The sequence below is a fragment of the Dipodomys spectabilis genome, unplaced genomic scaffold, assembly GCF_019054845.1.
Source record: "Dipodomys spectabilis isolate Male_0828 unplaced genomic scaffold, ASM1905484v1 ptg000365l, whole genome shotgun sequence".
Taxonomy (NCBI): Eukaryota; Metazoa; Chordata; class Mammalia; order Rodentia; family Heteromyidae; genus Dipodomys; species Dipodomys spectabilis.
In genome coordinates, this window is record NW_024871042.1 from 10,949,908 (window position 1) to 10,972,513 (window position 22,606).

The following is a 22,606-nucleotide window of genomic DNA, read 5'->3' on the forward strand; positions in this document are numbered from 1 at the left end:
ATACCAACAATTTTAAAGCATGATTTTATAAAAGGCTTTTTGTTGCAAGAAATAACTTTTACTCTTGTATAGTTATATGAGAAAAGAAAATTACAGACAAAATATGCAATATGTTTACTTGGGGTGAAATACACTGGCACGTATCTGTTCTATTTATGGTTTCATCTCATAAGATTTCCCTAACTTTTACTTTTGCAAATTTTAATTCAAAATATATTGTATAGGAAAAGGTTTTGCAATTAGAAAGCATGACTTCAGGCAGAATGAGAAGGATTATGGAAACAAAACCTACCTAGTGGATGGGTGCTAGTTCATACCTATAATCCTAGCTACTCAAGAGCCTGAGATCCGAGGACTACAATTCAAAGTCAGACTAGGCAGGAAAGTCTGTGAGACTCTTATCTCCAATTAGCCACCAGATACTGGAAGTAGAACTGTGGTTCAAATTGGTAGAGCTCTAGCCTTATGCAAAAGAACTCAGAGACAGCACTAGGGCCCAGAGTTCATGCTCCATGACCACCAAAAATAAATAAATTAAAAAAGAAAAATCCTACCTGGTAAGCACTCTGGTATCATGTTTTACCTTTATGCCATCCTGTGCATGTGTCCAAATGCACTGGGACTGATTACATCCCAGCAAGGGGCTGAGAGCATATTTAACGGACTGAGATGGAAGAGGCACCATTCAAATCATTCATGTTCAAAGTCCCCAGGGACACCACCACTTAGCAAGCAGCCGGAGAATTTTCCTACATAAGCTAAGTGTCAGAGAAACAAGGAGAAGGGCTAAAATAAGTCCTCAAATCACATGAGGTCACTGTGCTAGCAAGTATATTCATCTAGGGAGATGGGATTTCTGCAGGTCTGATGACAGTACCCATCTATTTCCTAGGAGTCTCTGCCCTGAAGATTTTTCATACTTTCTCTTACTGCCTTATATCTGTGGTATTTGGTATGGATCTGAGAGCATCCTTACATTTATAATATATTGTGAAATCAATACATATCAAGCCAACCATCACTCTCAGGAAGCAAAAACATCAGTCCTGGCTCCAAATTTGAAGTTTTCTGACAGTGCTGTCTCTACAGTTTTCAACTGAAAATTCCCTTTGCTAGAGCTTTCCTTTATTCTCTGAGCCTGTGATGAATTCTACTGGCCACTGTGGAAAGGATGAGCATAAAAGTATAGAATGTCAAGGCAACTGGTGTAGGGAAGGAAGAACTATGGGCAGTCCATCTCGTTATTTTGAATTCAGGCTTCTGGTTGTGAGATGCTGACTGCAAGGAATTTTTCCATTAAAGAATGGAAGGACAAATGAAATCCCCAATCACAACACTGGTTCTGTAACTCTTTGGGAATCCATTGAGTCTATTGTACCTAGGCCATCCTGGCTACAAGAAATGCAGAGGAACTGTGTTTTAAGAACATAAGATGCACTGAATTTGCCAGGAAGGATTGGGAAAGTAAACTGCAATGTGAGCTGTACACAGTTCCAGCTCCTCCCCTTCCTATGTTCTTTTGCCCACAATATTTCCCAGCATATAGACTAATAACTCAATTCATATGTCGCTATCAATGGAGCCAGTACAGATTTTGCATAAATAATGGCATTCATAAGAAGGAGGAAAAGGTTAGGAAAACATATATATCAGTTAATAATTATACTTTGAAACAAGTGTTCAGATTTCTCTAGAGTTCCAGGAATGAAGAACAATAAAAACCCATTTTCTCTGAAACTGGACATCAGGTAAGATAGGTTGACAAATTAAAGTAACATTTTAAACACTGAAATTGCCCAGATGGCCTCACAAGTCACCGAAAAATGGCAGACAGAAATAAAACCATTACCAAGAAAGAAAGAATCCTGTCATTTGGTCAGCAACATAATTCCAAGTTAACAGTTACACAAAATAAGAAGATAGAGGGAGAAAAAAGAAAATGATAAAGATGAAAGATGAAGAAGTAAAATAGATATACATGATGTACTATTCTAGTTACATATGATGTATTATTCCTGGAAATTGAAATGAAATAAATGGAAAACAATGGCATAAATATAAAAACAATAACATAATTATCCAATGGATGACAGTGCTATATGAAAACAGGTTATATACACAAGTTTCCCTGTGAACAACTAGTATCCAGAAGCCAAGTGTCATGTAAAAGATTTTCTCCCAAACTAATTAGGCTTTAACTATAAACATAAAGGTCCACTAAAGTCACACAGCAAGAGTTTAGGGACTATAGCTTGGGTGAACCCACTTATTTTATTTTATTTTTTTTTTGTGAACACACTGTACAGAGGGGTTACAATTACATGGGCAGGATAATGCATACATTTCTTATAAGCATTGCAGCCTCCTCTTTGTTTACCCTTCACATCCCTTCCCAGCCTCCCCTCCACCCCCCCACCGAATCTTCCCCGCCTCCCCGCTCGTTTTCGACATGACAACTTGTACTTCTCATTGTTGCAACAGGTTCACCTGTATCCTTAAACGACTTGTTTTTCCCCATCTCCTCTACAAGTTATACTGACATCAAATAAGTGAAAGCAGGGGTTATATTGTGGGGGAGGGACATACAAAGCAACAAAGAGATAATCTTATAAATGCGTTAGAAACAAATGCATGAAAGAAAACATTAAAATACATATCTAAGGGTTCATTTTCCTAACATCATATTATCTGACCTTTTCCACTTGACTCATACATATACTAGATATTGCAAATAAGAGAAACCATGGGACCTATGTTTCTTTGGGCCTGGCTTACTTCACTTAATATAATTTTTTCCAAGTCTTTCATTACCTAACAAATGGGGCAATGTCATTTTTTCTGATGGAGGCATAGAATTCCATTGTGTATATATACCACATTTTCTTGATCCATTCATCTACTGAGGGGCATCTGGGTTGGTTCCATATCTTAGCTATGGTAAATAATGCTGCTATAAACCTAGTTGTGCTGGTAGCTTTAGTATGGTCTTGTTTGTAAACATTTGGGTAAATGCCCAAAAGTGGGGTTGCTGGGTCCTAGGGGAGCTCTATGTGAAGTCTTTTGAGGAACCTCCATACTGCTTTCCAAAGTGGTGAACAAGTTTACATTCCCACCAACAATGAAGTAAGGTTCCCTTCTGTCCACATCCCCTCCAGCATCTGTTGTTGAGAGAGTTCTTGATTTTTGCCATTCTAACTGGACTGAGGTGGTATCTCAATGTTGTCTTGATTTGCATTTCTTTTATGGCTAGGGAGGTTGAGCATTTCTTCAAGTATCTATTGGCCATCCTTCTTTCTTCTTCAGAGAAGTTTCTCTTTAAGTCTTTAGCCCACTTACTTATTGGGCAGTTGTTTCTTTGAGGATTTGTTGTTGGGGGATTTAATTTTTTGAGTTCCAAATATATTTTAGATATGAGACCCTTCTCTGTTGTATGGCTAGTGAAGATCTTCTCCCAATCCGTGGGCTTTCTGTTGATCTTGCTAGCTATGTCCTTTGCCATGCAGAAGCTCTGCAACTTCATGCAATCCCATTTGTCCAACCTTTCTTTGATTTGTTGTGTTTCCGGGTCTCTATTCAGAAAATTTCAGCCTGCACCAAGGAGACTTAGGGTTTCTCCTATTCCATCCTGTAATGTTTTCAGAGTGTCTGCTTTGACTTGGAGGTCTTTGATCCATTTGCAGTTGATTCTGGTGCAGGGTGATATATAAGGATCTAGCTTTAGTTTTCTATAAATAGTTAACCAATTTTGCCAGCACCATTTACTGAAGAGGCTGTCTTTCTTCCATTCTATTGTTTTAGCTCCCTTATCGAAGATTAGATGGCTATAGGTCTGTAGGTTCATTTCTGGGTTTTCAATTCTATTCCATTGGTCCTGAGGTCTGTTCTTATGCCAATACCAAGCTGTTTTGATTACTATGGCTTTATAGTAGAGTTTGAAATTTGGTATTGATATTCCTCCAGCAGTGTTCTTTCCATTGAGGAGCGTTTTTGCTATTCGGGGTCTTTTATTGTTCCATATGAATTTTTGGATTGCCTCTTCTATTTCCTTGAAGAATGAGGGTGGAATTTTGATAGGTATTGCGTTGAATTTGTAGATAGCCTTGGGAAGTATTGCCATTTTCATGATGTTAATCTTTCCAGTCCAGGAGCATGGGAGGTTTTGCCATTTTCTAAGTTCTGTTTTAATTTCCTTTTTCAAGATTATAAAGTTTTCATCATAGAGGTCCTTCACTTCTTTGGTTAAGTTAATTCCTAGGTATTTTATTTTTTGTGGGGCTATTACAAATGGAGTTGCTTTCCTAATTTCAGCCACACTTTTCTCATTGTTGGCATACAGAAAAGCCATTGATTTTGGGGGGTTAATTTTATACCCTGCTACTTTGCGAAAGTTTTGAATCAGCTTGAGTAATTTGGGAGTGGAGTCTATGGGGTTCTTTAAATACAAGATCATGTCATCTGCATTTGGATCTATTTGGATCCCCTTTATGTCTGCATCTTGTCTTATTGCTGTAGCTAGGCATTCTAATACTAGATTGAAGAGAAGTAGAGAGAGTGGGCATCCTTGTATTGTTCCTGAGTTAAGAGGAAATGGCTTTAGTTTTTCACCATTAAGTATAATGCTGACTGTAGGTTTGTCATACACAGCCTTTATTTTATTGAGGAATGTTCCATGGATTCCTAATTTTTCCAAAACCTTCATCATAAAGGGGTGTTGGATCTTGTCGAATGCTTTTTCTGCATCTATTGAAATAACCATGTGGTTCTTATTCTTGCTCCTGTTGATGTGATGAATAATATTAATTGATTTACGTATATGGAACCAGCTTTGCATCCCTGAAATGAACCCTGTTTGATAGTGGTGTATGATTTTTTGGATGAATTGTTGAAGTCGATTGGCCAAAATTTTGTTGAGAAGTTTTGCATCAATGTTCATCAAAGAAATGGGTCTATAGTTCTCTTTCTTTGATGAGTCCCTGCCTGGTTTTGGGATGATGGTTATGCTGGCTTCATAGAATGTGTTCGGTAGTGAACTCTCTCTTTCAATTTCATTGAAGAGTTGGAGGAGTATTGATGTGAGCTCTGCTTTGAAGGCCTTGTAGAATTCCGCTGTAAAACCATCTGGTCCTGGACTTTTCTTAGCTTCGAGGTCTCTTATTGCTGTTGCTATTTCAATGCTTGATATGGGCCTGTTAAGCTGGTTTAACTCATCTTGGTTTAGTTTTGGCATGTCAATATTTGCTAGGAAAAGGTCCATTTCTGTCAAGTTCTCAAACTTATTAGCATAAAGTTTTGAGAAGTATTCCCTTATAAGGTTCTGAATCTTGGTTGTTTCCGTGGTGATGTTTCCATTCTCATCTCTGAGTTGATTTATTTATTTCTTTTTCTGATAAGATTTGCTAAGGGTCTGTCAATTTTGTTAATTTTTTCGAAGAACCAACTCTTTGTTTTGTTGATTCTTTCTATAGGTTTTTTGGATTCTAATTCATTTAATTCTGATTTAATTTTAATTATTTCTTTCCATCTACTGGATTTGGGTTTATCTTGCTGCTCTTTTTCAAGCAGGTTTAGATGTGTCATTAAATTGTTGGTTTCAGATCTCTCCAATTTGTTGATGTAGGAGCTCAGAGCTATAACCTTGCCTCTGAGTACTGCCTTTGCTGTGTCCCAGAGGAGCTGGTAATTTGTGTGTTCATTTTTGTTGAATAGCATGAACATTTGAATTTCCTTTCTAATCTCTTCCATGACCCACTCGTGATTCAACAGTGTGTTGTTCAGCCTCCATGTGATACTGGACTTTCTTTGGTGGCTTTTGGTGTTGAGTTCTAATTTTATTCCCTTGTGGTCAGAGAGAATGCAAGGTATAACTTCAATGTTTCTGAATTTAGACAAGTTAGCTTTGTGGCCTAAAATGTGGTTTATGTTAGAAAATGTTCCATGTGCTGCTGAGAAAAATGTGTATTCTGTTGCTGCTGGGTGAAATGTTCGGTAGATGTCTGTTAAATCTAGCTGTTTAGATCTGCGGTTTCTCTGTTGAGTTTTTGCTGAGTTGATCTATCTAGTGGGGAGAGTGGTGTGTTAAAATCCCCAACAATTAATGTCTTTGAATCTATATGGGATTTGAGGGAAAGTAGTGTTTCTTGGATAAATTTGGGTGTTCCATTGTTTGGCGAATAGATATTTAGAATTGGAATATCCTCCTGAAGGAGAGATCCCTTAATTAGTATGTAGCGACCTTCTTTATCTCTTCTCACGAATTTTAATTTGAAGTCTATTTTATCTGGTATTAGGATTGCAACTCCTGCCTGTTTATGGGGGCCGTTTGCTTGGTAGATTTTGTTCCAGCCTTTAACATTGAAAATGTTTTTATTTTTACGGGCAAGATGTGACTCCTGAAGGCAGCAGATAGAAGGCTCTTGTTTTTTAATCCAACTAGACAGTCTATGTCGCTTAATTGGAGAGTTCAGTCCGTTAACGTTAAGAGATAGGACTGAGAGGTATTTCAGAGTTCCTGCCATGTTATCCACCTTCTTGGGGGCTGAGAAAACTGGGTTCTTCCTATGGTTCTTGGATTCTCAGTTTGGGTGCAGTTTCTTGGCTTTATTGCGGTCTTGTTGGTTTTCTATGTGTAGGACATCTTTAAGAATCTTTTGTAGGGCTGGTTTGGTGGAGATGTATTGTTTCAATTTTTCTTTGCTATGGAAGATTTTTATTTGGCCTTCAGTTATGAAGGAGAGTTTAGCTGGGTACAGTATTCTTGGTTGATAGTTGTTTGTTTTTAGGGCATGGCATACATCATTCCAGGCTCTTCTTGCTTTGATTGTCTCTGCTGAGAAATCTGAGGTGATTCTAATTGGTTTCCCTTTATAGGTGATTAATCTTTTCTCCTTGACAGCTTTAAGGATCTTTTCCTTGGTCTGAGTTGATACTGTGTGGATTATAATGTGACAGTGGGATGTCCTATTCTGGTCTGGTCTATTTGGAGTTCTAAAGCTTCTTGTATCTGGACAGGCCTATCTTTTTGCATGTTTGGGAAGTTCTCTGCTAGGATCCTGTTAAACAAATTTTCTAGACCATTAACTTCTGTTTCTAGGTGCTCCTCTACACCCATTATCCTTAGATTAGGCCTTCTGATGGTGTCTTCCAGGTGTTGGATAGATCTATCATATTTCTTGGACTTGTCTTGGATGGTTGTATGTTCTTTCTCTATAATATCTAGGCTGTCTTCAATCCCTGAGATTCGATCTTCTGCATGGTCTAACCTGCTGTCAAGACTTTCTACTTTGTTTTTTATCTCTTTTCCTTCTAATTGGTCAGCTTTGATGGCTTCAAATTCTTTGTTGAAGCTTTGTTTTAGATCTTGTATGAACTTCTTTACTTCCTTAATTTGGTGTTCAGTGTTTATTCTCAAATAACTTAGTTGATTGGTTATAGTTTCCTTGGACTCCCATTCCTTCTGTTGGTGAACCCACTTTTTTTGTATGTATGTATGGATGGATGTATATGGATGTATATACATATGTATGTACATTTATGTATAGTCACTTGTTTGTTTACTTATTTACTTACTTATGTGATTAGCTATTTAGAGGTACTGTGGATTGAACCAAAGACCTCATACATGCTAAATGTCTTACAATTCAACCTATATCCCTAGCTCCAAAGCCTTTCTTGAATTGAAAAAAAATCAATAAAGCAAGCAAACAAATAACAAGCACAGATGAAGTCAATAAAACAAGAAAATAAGTGAAAGTAAGTAATACAGAAATATAAAAATCTAGGTCAAAATATTATTCATGTAAAGTAATGCTTTAAAATAATAAATGAACACTAACTTATTCTGTGATTATAGGAACAACTCAAGTAGATGATCATGTTATTAAAGTGAATAACTAGCCTAAGTTGGTGGGGAGAAGTATGATAGCATAACTAAAGCATATGCAATGCTTATTATGATTAAGACAAAGTCAATTAGCCCTGAAACAGAAAACAAAAGTAAAATTATCCTAATTCAAGATTGTTCTTAAATACAGCTTTCAATTGTAAAATTAAGGATATGTTGGCAATTGAATGTTCTTCTGAATCCTAACCTTGAATTTCAACTGTCTCTTTCACTTCTTTTTATTCATGTTTTTGAAGTTTATATATATTTTTGTAAAAACAACATGTGCGTTCGTTTTTGTAAAAACTATATATACATTTTCTTATCTGGTTTACAATAAATAATACTATGTGGTTATTAAGGCCAGATTCATTTCTTTCTAACATTTTTGAGATGTATTTTAATTTCCACAGTTTCATAAAACACATTCACTTTTTGATTCTTTATATTATGAAAATTAAGTAGGAAGAGAAAGAGGAGGAGGAAAAGGAGGAAAAGAAAGAGGAGCAGAAGGGAGCGAAGGAAGGAAGAAAGGAAGGAAGGAAGGAAGGAAGGAGGGAGGGAGGGAGGGAAGTAAGGAAAGAAGGAAGGAAGGAAGGAGAGAGGAAGAAAAGAATGAAAAACTAAGGAAGGAAGAAAAGGGAGAAAAGAAAAAGAAACAACAAATTAACTTGGGCATTGATGGCACTCAGAAAACTGACATCTTAGGTTTGAAACCAGCCCAGGATGACTCTTAACTTCAATTAAGGAATGAAAAGACAGAAAAGGGTGTGCAGTTCAAGTGGTAGAAATAGCTTAGCAAGAACTCAACACCCTGAGTTCCTCAGTACCAGCACAGAACAAACAAAACAAAACAACAAAAGAACTTCCCTTTCTAGACTATCATTCTACATAGATAATTCTCTACTTCTGACATCTGAATATGTTACAGTGTAGATACGGCATCGTTTTTCATTATATGTACAAACTGTATCAAACTGTATTCTAATATATAAAGAAATATATATGTATAAATATTCTATATAACTCAAAGCCAAACCAAGTAGTACTTTCCTCAAACCTACATAGTTAACATTGATAGCTTCCATGTGGGATGTGGCCTCTTTCCAGGATTTCCCTTAGTTTCCTCTCCTTAATGAAATTAAAGACAGAGTTCTACTTTGCTTCTCTTCTTCCTGTTTCTTGACTATCTCTTCAAGGTTAAATGATCTTCCATGACTTTCTGAATAGTGAGTGGCTAAGAGGTAAAAACATCATTCATTCCAAGCATTATCGTTGAGTGACCATTTGGATAGGGTCATGACTAGCAGACAATATTTCCTCTGATTTTTAGATTATTGCTTTCATACTTTTTAAAAATTTAGTGTCACAGAGAATTTTCATTCTGTTCCTATGATTGATCATTTGTATGTGATCCCCATGTTTACCTCTCTCCAGATAGAGGTGATTGAGCTTAAGATGGAACAATGATGTGTAATTATGGGTTTTGATAACTGTGTTTGTGTGTGTGTGTGTGTGTGTGTGTGTGTGTGTGTGTATGAGAGAGAGAGAGAGAGAGTGAGAGAGAGAGGAGAAAGAGAGAGAGAGACTAAATTGTTCCTAGGCTTTTCATTCATTCATTTTCCTTTTTAAAAATGCAAGCTGCTAAACTTTATGCTTTATAAATGCTAAGATATTCCCTCAAACATCTGTTTTCTTAATCATATATCTTGGCTATAACTCTTCTGTTGGTTTCCTTGTTGTTCTCTTTCTACTTGAAAATTTATATTCATTTTGTTCATGTGCTGTTCTTCTGGTGAACTTTTAGGAGTTAAAGAGCTGAAAAAGTATAAGCTGTATAGTTGGTAGTCAATTATATATGCTCTAATTTAGTAAGTGTTAGCAAACACTTATAGAAATCTCATGTCCAGGATTGCACACTTGTAATTCTTTTTCCTGTTTTTAGATCTCCTCTGCTGGTAGTGAAACATGTAAATGTTCACTAAATGTTGAGAGTTCATATTTCCATATGACAGAATTTTCTATTATATTTGATTTACAATTTCTGTATTTTGTGTTACTTCAAATTGGTATGCAAAACATTTTTCCAGTAGGAGCACAGATATTTATTAAAGTTGTTTCTTTTTAGAGTTACTTTTTGAAGGTCAATATGGATTTCATTCTCTATTTTTAAGAGTTTTTGAGTTGCTATAATCTTTAATGGGGCAATAATCCAAAAATCGATGGGGAAAAAAATCCCTCAAAGCCTGTACCCTGTTATATCTGAATGATATAATTGAGCTCATTTTTGGCTTTTGAGCTAAGTAGATTGAATGAAAAGATCCAGAAATGAAATCTATAACATCAGGATATATATGTACATACATATATATATATATATATATATATGTATATATATATATTTATACACACACATAGAGAGAGATGATAGAAGATAGATGATTATATATGCATATACAGATACATAACTGATATATATGTATATATTGGATCTATCCATAGTCCTATATAAAAAACTAACCAAGACAATTCTATTCCATCAATTGGTGAGAGGATATTTAAAATCAGAGAATATGAGGCCCTAAGTTACAGACCCAGTACTGGCATGTGTGTGCACGCTCACATGCATGTGCGCATGCACACAAACACACAAATAAATTGCTGTGGTATTTCATATATGCATATCTTATGTTAATCACATTTACTGTCTTGATTTCTCTGATTCTTACACTAATTATGTTTCCCTATGCTGTACTATTCAAGCTTTCAGTGAATTTCCTTATGCCATCTTAATATACAGTACTGATACAATGTGTTTCAATACATTTTCCACTCCATCCCCTTTGTAGCCCCTCATCAATTTCTCAATGACACTCAAGTTCTCTCTGTGTATATATGATTCTGATTCTGCATGTTTTTATAGGTGTGTTTATTTTACATGTCTAGATAAAAGATGAAAGCAAAAGAGAGTGAAGGGATTGAGAAGAAGCTGAAAAAGAGGTAAAAGATGAAAGAAAGAAGAGAGGTAACAAGAAACTTTGTCCCTCAGAATCTGCTTCCTTTCATTTTTATGCCTGTAATCCACTATAAATAAGGCACTCCTTGTCATTTAAGTAAGCTGTAGTTAACAGAAAAGACTCTGTGGGAATGTGGTAAGAAATTAATGGAAAATCCAGTTTTCACTCTTAATGCAGATAAACTACAAGTTCAATTAAGATTTTTTCTTTTTTTGCTTGTTCTGGGGCTTGAACTGGCCTGGGAACTTTCCTTGGGCTTCTTTGTGCTCAAGGCTACCGCTCTAGCACAAACCACAGTGCCATTTCCTGCTTTTTTTTTTTGTTAGACATTTAGAGAAAAGAGTCTCATGGACTTTTCTGCCTGGGATGGCTTTGAACTCCAAACCTCAGATATCAGCCTCCTGAGTAGCTAGAATTGCAAGTGTGAGCCACCAGAGCCCGGCTTTAATGAGGATGTTTAACATAAATCAATTAGAACAATCTATGTTTGATGAGCCTGTCTTATAAATCATTAATTAATACATTCACTCTATTTTTTATTTAATAGGTTTTTTACTGTAAAAATACTGAACAGAGGGGTTACAGTTACATGAGCAAGGTAATGTGTACTCATTATCATTCTGCTTTTTATTTTCTCCCTAGTTTAGGGGGAAATTGAAGTGGAGCATAGGATCTTGCTGTGTAGTAAGGCTGGCCTTGAATACTTGAGATAACCTAGCTTAGCCTCCTTAGCTTAGCGATGTCACCACTACTTTTGACTCATTCTATGAGAAAGAAACAAAACAAAACAAGACCCTTAGTATTTAATTTTTCAACTAATATATTAAGTATTCTTGAGGTTACAATGATATTGAAGATTTTTCCTTGTAAAACAAGAGCTAACTATAATGCACAATAAAAATAAAATTGGTCTTAGATTCATAGAAAAGGTTTTAAGATACAGAATGTAGATATTGAAGTATATATTGTGGCTAGACCACTGAAGTTTCATTAAACAGGAGGTGCAGTAGTGTTCAAGTGTGAGCAATGACTGTGCACCAAAATGTGTAACATGGGTGGAGGAAAAGAGGTGGGAATTTCAGACTAAGAATAGGCAAATAACTAAATATTAGGAATGATACTAGAATGGGTAAATGACTAAGATTTGGATGTGACATTTTGAAAGATGTTGAAAATATCATATATTTAGTAGGAGAGTAGTCATAAAAGCAGGATGAAAAGATAATAAGTGAATTTGGTGAAACAAAGTGGTATTTTTGTATGTGTGTATGAAAAGAAATTGGAGACCATATTAAATATTTGGGAAGATAGAAAACCAGAAGCATTCACCTAAGGACCACCATACATCCATCTTGCAAATAGTGTTTTGAGGCAAGCTTATGATTTTTAATAAATCTGATTATAAAACTGAAATAAAATGCTAGTGATATGATATTTATGACATTGAATATAATCAAAGGTTGTTACCTTTATTCTTCCTCATGGCTGTTTTTATATGTCAATCAATTAACTGTCTCTTATATCCTATTAAGAAGAAGAGCCAGGCAAAGAGAAATGAGAGGTACAAAGAAGAGAGATAATACAGTTTGTTACCAAGGAGTGAAAAACAATAAATAGTGTACAGAGTTGAACATATTAAAATGGATTAAGCAACTAACAGTTGATATAATTTGTTATTGTCCTACTAGATTTAAACTTAAATAATTTAATCAACTCTACACAAGTACCAATAAGTCTGGAGGATGACTATAATCTGCCACAAGTCAATAGGGATAATATTTTGAGTAATATAATATCTTCCTCATATTTGATTTGCAACATTTTGCATCTACTGAGAGACCAAAGCTTTTTCATAGGAAATATAATAACCTGTTTTTGGCTGTACTAAAGTCTGCATTATTATCACAAGCTCTTCAAGTAATCCTTCTGCATATTCAATTCAAAAACATCTGGGAAAGTTGGCAATTCACTTTTCAGATTCCCATCGAGTAGTCCAGTATTTAAATACCAGTTGAGTGAAATACCAAAATGGAGGGGATATCACAAGAGAGTTCCTCTCCATACCCTTTGTTTTAAAGCTAGTGCCCAAAGCAAAGATGTGTTCTGTTTGTAAGATATCACCTTTAGAACATAGCCAGGAGGAACAGGTCAGTTAGAGGAGATGGCCATAATATGGATGAAACCAAGACTGCTGGTCAGCATTAACAACCATTAACCAGATGACCTCAGCAATCGTGCCTATACATTTAATCTACAAGTTCATTCCTATACTTCTCAGAGATAATCAAGGTACTATATTTCAGGTCAGATTTTACACTACTTTGTTAAAATATCTAAAATGCTAAATGTTTATTTTATTGCTTGAGATAGGTCTTGACTTTTTTTAACTGGTCTTCCCTCACACTGTGATCTTGAAGATCTCTACTTGGATAATAGGTGTGAATCACTTTTCCCCACTGAGATTCTCTCCTTTGGTGCCCAGGAAAGTAGTGGCACTAATCTCTTTTGAAACCAGAACTTCCCTAGCTACAACTTTTTTTGGGGTTTTGCTTTTAAAATCAAATTGTAAGTTTCTTTTTGTGTATTTTGTACTTTGTTTTTCTGGAAATTTGGCCAGTAGCAGTTAGGGATGTCCATACTGCAGCCTGAATGCAGCCTTGAATATTCCTCGTCCAGAATTATTAGTCCATCACTTTAAAATTCAGCCTCTATTGCAATCTCATAACATGAATAAAATGTAGTCGAGCTATTTGTCACAATATAACACTAATGGGCTCTATTCTAATTCTCAATAGAATTCTTGTTCTTGTCTGAGACCTTGTGAGCACAGTCATTACTCTCCATATTCTTTTGTGGCTTTTAAAAAATTAATTAATCAATTATTTTTATTATCTTTAAATAGCTGTGCAAAGCAATTGCTATTTAACAAAACAGTTCATGAATATATTGCATTTTGATCAGTGTCTTTCCTTTCAACATTTTTACCCTTTCTTCCCCTACTCACCTTAATCCTTCATTTTATTTCACTTTTTTTTTTATTTTGGCCAGTCTTGGGGCTTGAACTCAGGGCCCAGATGCTGTCCCTCATCTCATTTTGCTCAAGGTTAGAACTTGAGCCACAGAGCTACATTTAGCTTCTCCTACGATTAATTGGAACAACAGTCTCAGGGACTTTTCTGTTTGGGCTGGTTTCGAACTATGATCTTCAGATCTCATTCTCCCAAGTAGCTGGGATTACAAGTGTGAACCACTGGTGCCCAGCTTCACTTTTAATTTTGTAGGGTATACATTGAATTCTTAACCACATTTTCCCTTCTTCTCCTCTTTTTTACTTTTCTGGACTTAGGTGATTCCACAAAAACAAAAATAAAAAATCATACAGAGCTCTGTTTACAGCAGTCCAGTGATTATTTTTTTTATTATTGTGAAAATTCTGTACAGAGGGGGTACAATTACATGGGCAAGATAATGAGTACATTTCTTATCAAGCATTGTAGCCTCCTCCTTTGTTTCCCCTTCCCAGCCCTTCCCATCCCCCCCCCCACCCCTCTACCCAATCCTCCTCCCCCCCACCAAAATTGTTAAGTTCGTTTTCGACATAACGACTTGTACATCTCATTGTTGCAATGGGTCCACCTGTATCCCTATTTAAACAATTTGTTTTAGTTGATGTTGGGAAATGAACCCTAAGATATGTATTCAAATGTTTTTTTTTCTTTCATGTGATTGTTTCTAACACATTTATATGATGATTTCTTTGTTGCTTTGTATGTTCCTCCCCCACGGTAGAACCCCTGCTTTCACTGTATTTGATGTCAGTCCAGTGATTTCTCTATCCTACTTCTCTAAACTTCCAAACTCTTCCTACATACAACCAGTTCCAGAAGTTTAAGAACCACCTAGTTAGGGTTAGTCAAGCAATGACCCCAAATCTCTGATACTATTTCTTTTTCTGTTTGCACTAGTATGACTTTTTATCTCTGTGACAAAATAACTGACATACAACATAAAAGAATGGAAGATTTGCCAGGCACCAGTGGCTCACGCCTGTAATCCTAGCTATTCAGAAGGCTGAGATCTGAGGTTCGTGGTTCAAAGCCAGCCAGGGTAGGAAAGTCTGTGAGACTCTTATTTCCAACAAGCTACTAGAAAACTGGAAGTGGCGTTGTCTCTCAAGTGGTAGAGTGCTGGTCTGGAGCTGAAGAGCTCAGGGACAACGTCCAGGACTGACCAAAAAAAAAGATGTATTTAGTTTTTGGAGAGTTCAGTGCATAGTCCTTGCCTCTACTGGTACTAGGGTTATGGTCAGGCTTCGGCAAAGGCTGCTGGCCTCTTAGGAGACAGGACACAGGGGAAAATACAGGGAGGGCCTGGGGGAAAATACAATCCCTAAGAATTTCCCTCAGTGACCCACTTCCTCAAGCTAGGCCCCATCTCCTAAGTTTCCAGAACCTACCAAAATAATGTGATGATATATGATGGACTGCGTCTTTAATAAGGAGATTTTTACTTGGGGACCCTTTATATCCAAACCATAACAGCATCAGCCAGTAGCCAGTGGCTCATATCTGTAATCCTAGATAATCTGAGGATCCAGTTTCAAGCCAACTTGGGCAGAAAAATCAGAGAGACTTTTGTTTTCAATTAACTATCAAATTAGGCTGGAAGTAGAGCTGTGGCTCAAGTGGTAGAGAACTTGCCTTCACTGAAAAAGCTAAACTGGAATGTAAGGCACTGATTCCAAGCCCAGTGTATGCATTGTACACACACCAAATTGTAACAATATCCAATATTCTTAGTGTTTTCTGTAACTTAAGGGAATATATTAAGGATACTTTAGAGATTATTTTAAAACTCTGGGAATCAATCAGGGATACAATATATCTATCTACTTAATTTTTTTCCTTAATAACACTATTTTAGTACTCATCTATAATATTAGCTTTATGTCTTTTATGTTAAAATTTTCTGTTTTGAAGATTATGCTTATTTTTTTTATTGCATCTATGCTCACGAGAGCAGTAGATCTCCAAGGACCTACACAATAAATAGCCAGCATGTGCTTTTTCCTTTGCTCTACAAGAGTTTTCATGTAACTGATGACTTAAATGTTTGATAAAATTTCCCAATCACAAGCTGGCTCATGCCTGTAATCATAACTACTCAGGAGATTTGAGGCCTGTCTAGGTAGAAAAGTCATTGAAAATCTTATTTCCAATTAACTATCAGAAAACCAGAAGTGGTGATGTGGTTCCAAGTGGTAGAGTGTTAGCTTTAAACGAAAAAGCTCAGGGACACAGCCCAGGCCCTGAGTTCAAGCCCTATGACTGACAAAAACAAAACAACAAAACAATAAAAACTTCCCAGTCACATTTTCCAGCCTAAAGTTGGTGTTTTGTTTCGTAGTTCTGGATATCTCAAGAAACGGTTTTTGAAGCAATTCAGTAGATCTCTATATAAGGTTTCACATTGCAGATTTACTCTTGTCCTATGAATGCTGAGAATTTCTTGTGGCACAGAATCCAACACAGACTGAGGGTAAAATCATTCATGTTCCTTATCTGGTAATGTGTGGACCAAACCTGCCACCACATGACTAGAGGTACTTGAAGAATGCTTTCAGATGCAAACACAAACACATACCACACACACACAAACACACACACACACACACAAACACACACACACACGAGTGTACACATGTGTCCCAAGATTCTATCCAAGCAGTGGCTAAAATACAAAAACAAATGAGAAGTACAGTAGAAGCAATATTGTGTTTATACTCTAATTCAAGTACATTTTGGGATACAGAATTCCAGAAGGAGAATTTTTTTTTTGCTGGTCCAAATTTTGTGATTCACTTTCCTCTAGTGAAAATACTGAAAAGTAGTCCCACACATACAAAGAGGCAGAGAATGTCAAGAAAGAATTTTTTTTTTTTTTTTTTTTACAGAATCACACTGTTCTTGAGCTCATTTTTCTCACCAGGTTGACTTAATGTGCAAACCTGTTCCTTTTTCTTTCAAACTTAGCTTTTTAAAGCATCATGACAGGCATAGAATGAGGGTAAAGAGTCTTGAGAAGGTGATAGTTTTTAGTGTTGGTGTGAATTCCAGTGGAAGCCAGCGATTGGATGGTGTTAGGTAATCACAGTTCTGGAATAAAAGAAGAAAGAGAGAAAATTTTGTTTTTAAAGAAGGTGACAATTTCAAAATTTGTGCTCTTTGAAATGTCTGGTTGCTCCTCACAATTGTATTTTTGTTCAGAAGAGTTTATGCAAGGAAAACTCAAATTAGCTCTTAAAGCAGTATGATGAGCATAAATGTCAGCATCTTAAATCCTGGGTATATTTGCTATGAGTATTGGAAAAAAATTGCAAGGGAATTCAAACATCACCATTTTGTTTCTCATTATAAATAGCTGCAGAATCACGAATCAGTTATCATGTTTAACATCAGATCTAGATTTTACTGAGACATTTAATACAATGACATAAACAGTCAGAGACAAATCTCTATGAGTAAAAGTTTAAAATTCTTCTAGGTGTTATTTATATAATTTGTTTTCCTTGTGGCTAAAGTATTTTTTTCACATGCCTTATGCACCACAGAGGTGCACTATTGTGTAGCTTTAATATTCCCCTCTTCATATAGGCATTTCACCAACCAGCTGATTAGCAGATAGTTATTGAATCCTTATCTTGGTAAAAGCTTCTGTTCATTCTCAGACTAGTTTATAATTGTCACCCTTATTCATTGAAATAGTAGATATCTCATTTTTACTCATGACATTTTGGGTCCTTTTAGATTATTCTTACAGCTTTAAATATAACCTAACTAACCTATGATTATCTGTGTGATATCATCTAGCATGAATAAAATGATAATAAAAATTCCTATTAATTTCACTAGAATCTACTGTTTAAAGCACCAATATTTGTGATTAGTCAGATGAAGCACATGAAGCAAAAATTTCAATTATTTTGGTTGCTTCAAATTTAAAATGTAATAGGTTTATGAAAGATTTTTTGAGTGTTCGGGATTCAAAATGTGTGTATAGGGAGATACAACCTCAAAAATTTTTCCGTATAAATTAATAAGTGTAAGTTTCCTGGAGTATTCCATTCTTACGACATACAGAATATGTTTACCAACAACAAAAATTGTATAGTTATCCACTGTATATCCAAAATTATTTTAATTTCTCAGTCTTGTGAGATTCAAGTGCATTGGGCAATTTTCTATGGGGTTTCTTATATAGTTGGCATGGGATTGTGGCTTGAGCAACATCATTTGAAGAAAGTATTGTGTTGGATATTTGGCCCATAAGCTGGGGTCAATCCTTGATCTTGTTTGGAAGATCATCAAGTGCTCTTTCTGGATGGTTTGGTTTTCTCACAGAGGAATGGCTGAGTTCCATGAGAAAGCAGTAGGAGATTTCATCTATCCTAAAATCACTTCTGTTTTCTACTGATCAAAACAGTCACAAGACGCTGGACATAAAAGCCACACCTTGACCAGAAGAATGTCCAACCATTTGAAATCTTCATCACACCAACACACAATCCATTTGAGCACCAGGATGAATCTGCATACTGTTCATGAATCTGAACTGTCCCATGTACAGATTGCAATGATGAAAATGTCCCTAATAAAGAGGTTAACTACACATTGGGGTCCAAGTATAGCAAGGCCATAGATATGATGATAACTGATATTTCTTGCACATTAACTAATTTTTACTCTGTACTTCTATGTCATTTGTAAGTCAGCTTAATCTAATTTCTGGGTCATATTTCATGACACACTTTTAACAAGCATTTTACTGATGTCAAAGAGTGAAATGTGTACTCTGGCTCCTCTTCTCTACATTTTGCTTTTAAAGGAATAATAGTAATTTGTTTTAAATTTAGACAATTAAATGTACTAATGATTTCAAGTCTTCTGATTCTTCTTTATAAACAGCAGATAATATTTTAATCCACTATGAACCATCCACAATTGTTTTTAATTTTTCTTTGTAAATTTCATTATATCCATATATACTAAAGCAAACAAATAACAACAGTCAGTGGATTGAAATCATTTTGCCATATTGAGAAAAAAGACTAAGGCCAAAGATGTACCTTAATGGTAAAACAGATGCTAACATGACCAAAACTCTGGGTTAGATCCACAATACCATAAAAAAAATGTACTTCATTTATTAATTGTTTTAAATTGAATCATATTAGCAGAGTTTTTCAGAAAGTGTCAGTAACTCCATGATATAGAAACAAGAGGGTTTTTTTTTCTTTGTTCTTTTCTTCTTTTCTTTAGTGTGCTGTTTGTAGTTATGTCTTGTATTTCTTTTTTCTTCTCTGGTTTATTCCCTGTGGTCATTGTTTCTGATTCAGTACCCTTGTCTTGTATATAAGTTTATCTGATTTGGGGAAGAAAAGGGAAATCACAGAAACAGTGGGACAAAGGATGAACCAATGCAACAGTGATACTAGACACTGTGTTGGAAATGAACTTTACAACTTGGGTGGCGGGAGTTGGGGGGTACGGGGGGGGGGAAAGTGGGAGAAAAGTAAGGAGGGGGTAACACTATTTGAAGAGAAATGTACTTGTTACCTTACTTATGTAACTGTAACCCCTCCGTTTGTCACCTTTACAATTAAACAAAATTTTTAAAAAAAAGTACAAGGAAAGTACAACTAAATTAAAACTATTTCTTAAATGAAATTTTGTTGTGTTCCTAAAAACATGTCTTTAATAATTTTTATTAATTTGTTTTATTATCTTTAAGTAGTTCTGTAAATGGATTTCACTTCACCATGTCAGTGTTTTTAGTACATGCATTTTTAAAATGCTAATTATATGGTCTTTAGTTGAACAAGGAGTTACCATTCAACAAGTTTATGAACACAACAGAACTTTATCTGTGTCACCTCGTTTACCATTCTCCTCCATTCCTCCCAACCCTACTCCTCCCCTCAAATTTCTTAGTTTTGTAGGATGTGCACTTACTTTTACTACTGCACTCTTCCCCATTTCCTCTCTTCATTCATTTACCCTCTCCCCATCTACAACACTTCAAACATCAGTTTTCTGGCATTCATTTTGTTGGATTGTGAATTATTCTCTCTGAAGAATTATACCCTTTCGATCTCCCCCTGAAAAACACCTTATTTTGGTTAATACACTTGTGTACGTTTGCATATAATCGTGATATGTTTACTATATAATGCATTTTGATCAATAGCTCCCCTTTCATCTCCCCATCCCAATCTCTCCCACTCCCCTATCTCCTTAAAATTGTACATTGGTTATCATGATTGCATTCTCCCACCCTTCCTCTCTCTAGTCTTGCTACGTTCCCCTTGACCTAACCCTACCCCCAAAACAACACCTGTTCCAGCATCCTGGTATTCATTTGTTACAATGTAACTTAGTTGTTCAGAGGAGTCACACCATTATAAACCTCCCCCGGCACATACTACACTTTAGTTAACATTTTTGTGTATTTATACTTAGGACTTTGAATATGTTAAATTATTTTTGTTATTGTAAATGTTGTAGACCTAAGCCTCCACAGAGAGAAATGGCATTATGAGACAGGATAAAATATTTCAACATCCATTTTGTCATGAATAGTGAGGGGCTGGGTTACCTCTGAAATTGGAGATTTGCAAGGGCACTGCATACAATGAGCAAGTCTATCCAAGTATATCAGAAAGAACTGAGTGTGGAAAGCTAGATCCAGAATGAAGAGTCATTAGATCTTAGTGTGAAACGCAGGATAGAGACCCTTTATCTCTGCAGTGATTACTCTGTGTGGGTGGTAGTGGTGGTGGTGGTGTGTGTGTTTTCTGTAATCTTCCACATGGATTTATGTATGGATTCTGAGGACAGGATAATGACCATTAGTAAATATTTCAGAGAGTCAAGTTCTGACAGTGAAAAATTAGAAAGGGCAGTGGGGAAGGCTAACCTAATCCTAGAATAGAGCAGAATTCTTTTTGAGAGAGCCAGAGTGTTGCATATTTTGTGATGTTTTCAGAAAGAAAATTTAACAGGGGATTATGGATCAAGAGATTAAAATACATAAATGACATTAGTGGTTTATAATTTTTTTTCCAATCAGGAAAGTCCTGGTGTTGATGAATTCAGACTACTACCAAAATTCCTCAATTCTCCCCAGAACTGCAGAAAAAGATACTGAATGGTTAACTTGACTTACTACAAATCTCATTTCTCCCTGACAGGACTCTTGCCTATCCCCCAGTTTACCACCTCCATCTTTCTCAGTGGTCTCCATTTTAGTAAACACAATTGTACTCTAATTTTAAAGTTGGAGTATATTAGCTTTGTTTTCTCATGTTTGCTCAGAACCGCTATTGAATCTTTTAGAATCATAATTATCTCAAGTTTGGCCTTCACCACTGCTTACCTCTAAACTCAGTTACCACAGAAGTCACAAATGACTTCTCCTTTGACCAGAAGTCTGAAGGTTCTTGTTCTAACCATCTGAAGGTTCCCACTGTATTTAAGGTTCAATCTCGGGCCTTCTTTGGCCCTGAAAGCATCACCAGTATTTGCACTTCTGACTTGTACCTTTCTCCAGACTCTTATCACAGAAGCACTGCTTCTTGCTGGTGGTATTGTTCTGGATACATTTCTGCCTCAGGGCCTTTGTGATTGCTGTCCCTCTACTCCAGGGCCTTTTGTTTCACTATCTCATTCTGTCAGATATCATTATTTTTACTTTCTCATCATCATAACAATGGAGATTTTTATGAACTACACTTTCCATACAAGGTTTTTGTGTGTGATTCATTTTATCCACAAACTTTTTTTTTATCACCATCTGACCTGCTATTTGCATGCTGATACTATTTTTCCCTCATTAAACTCTGCTTCATGTAAAGCCTTTTTACATTTACTGTTGTATCTACTCTACTGAAAGCCCAGAGATTTGGTAATTTAAACACATATGTGGAATTACTTTCTACAATGAGCAATGGAAGCCAAGAAATATTAAATACTGTCAAAAATATTAAATGCCTAAGTGACCGTAGGGACCTGGAACTTCCATGAACTAATAGATATAAACCTCCTATGCTACAAGGTGACATAATTTCTAGAACTGTTTTGAAGCAAGTTTGGGATGAAGTGTTAACTAAAAGTGAATGTTGTGATAGCATACATTTTTCCCCATGTTTTTCTTTTCATTTAAATTTAAGTCTTTGTTCTTGACTTCTATTTCTACATACTTCACAACATATTCTAACATCAACATCTCTCTTTGTCTCTTATCATTTATTTTTTGCTGGTCCTAGGGCATGAACTCAGGATTTGAGCACTTTCCCTGAGCTTTATTGGTCAAGGCTAGTACTCTACCACTTGAGCCACAAGCCAAGTCTACTTCTAGCTTGTTTAGGTAGTTAATTAGAGCTAAGAGTATCATGGATTTTACTGCATTGGCTGGATTTGGACTGCAATCCTCAGATCTCAGACATCTGGCTTGGTCTCCTATCTTTAAATTTGATTTAGGTTCAGTGTTTTTTTTATTGATTCCTTTTGTCTTCATCCCTTCTGGGTTTAAGTCTTCAAATTCTTAGGATGTAATCACATCTCTCAAGCACGTATTTGGCGGCCATTATCTTCCTGAGAATCTCTGCATTTCTGTGTCTTTGCCCAGCCCCTATAGTGCCCTCTATTCCCTA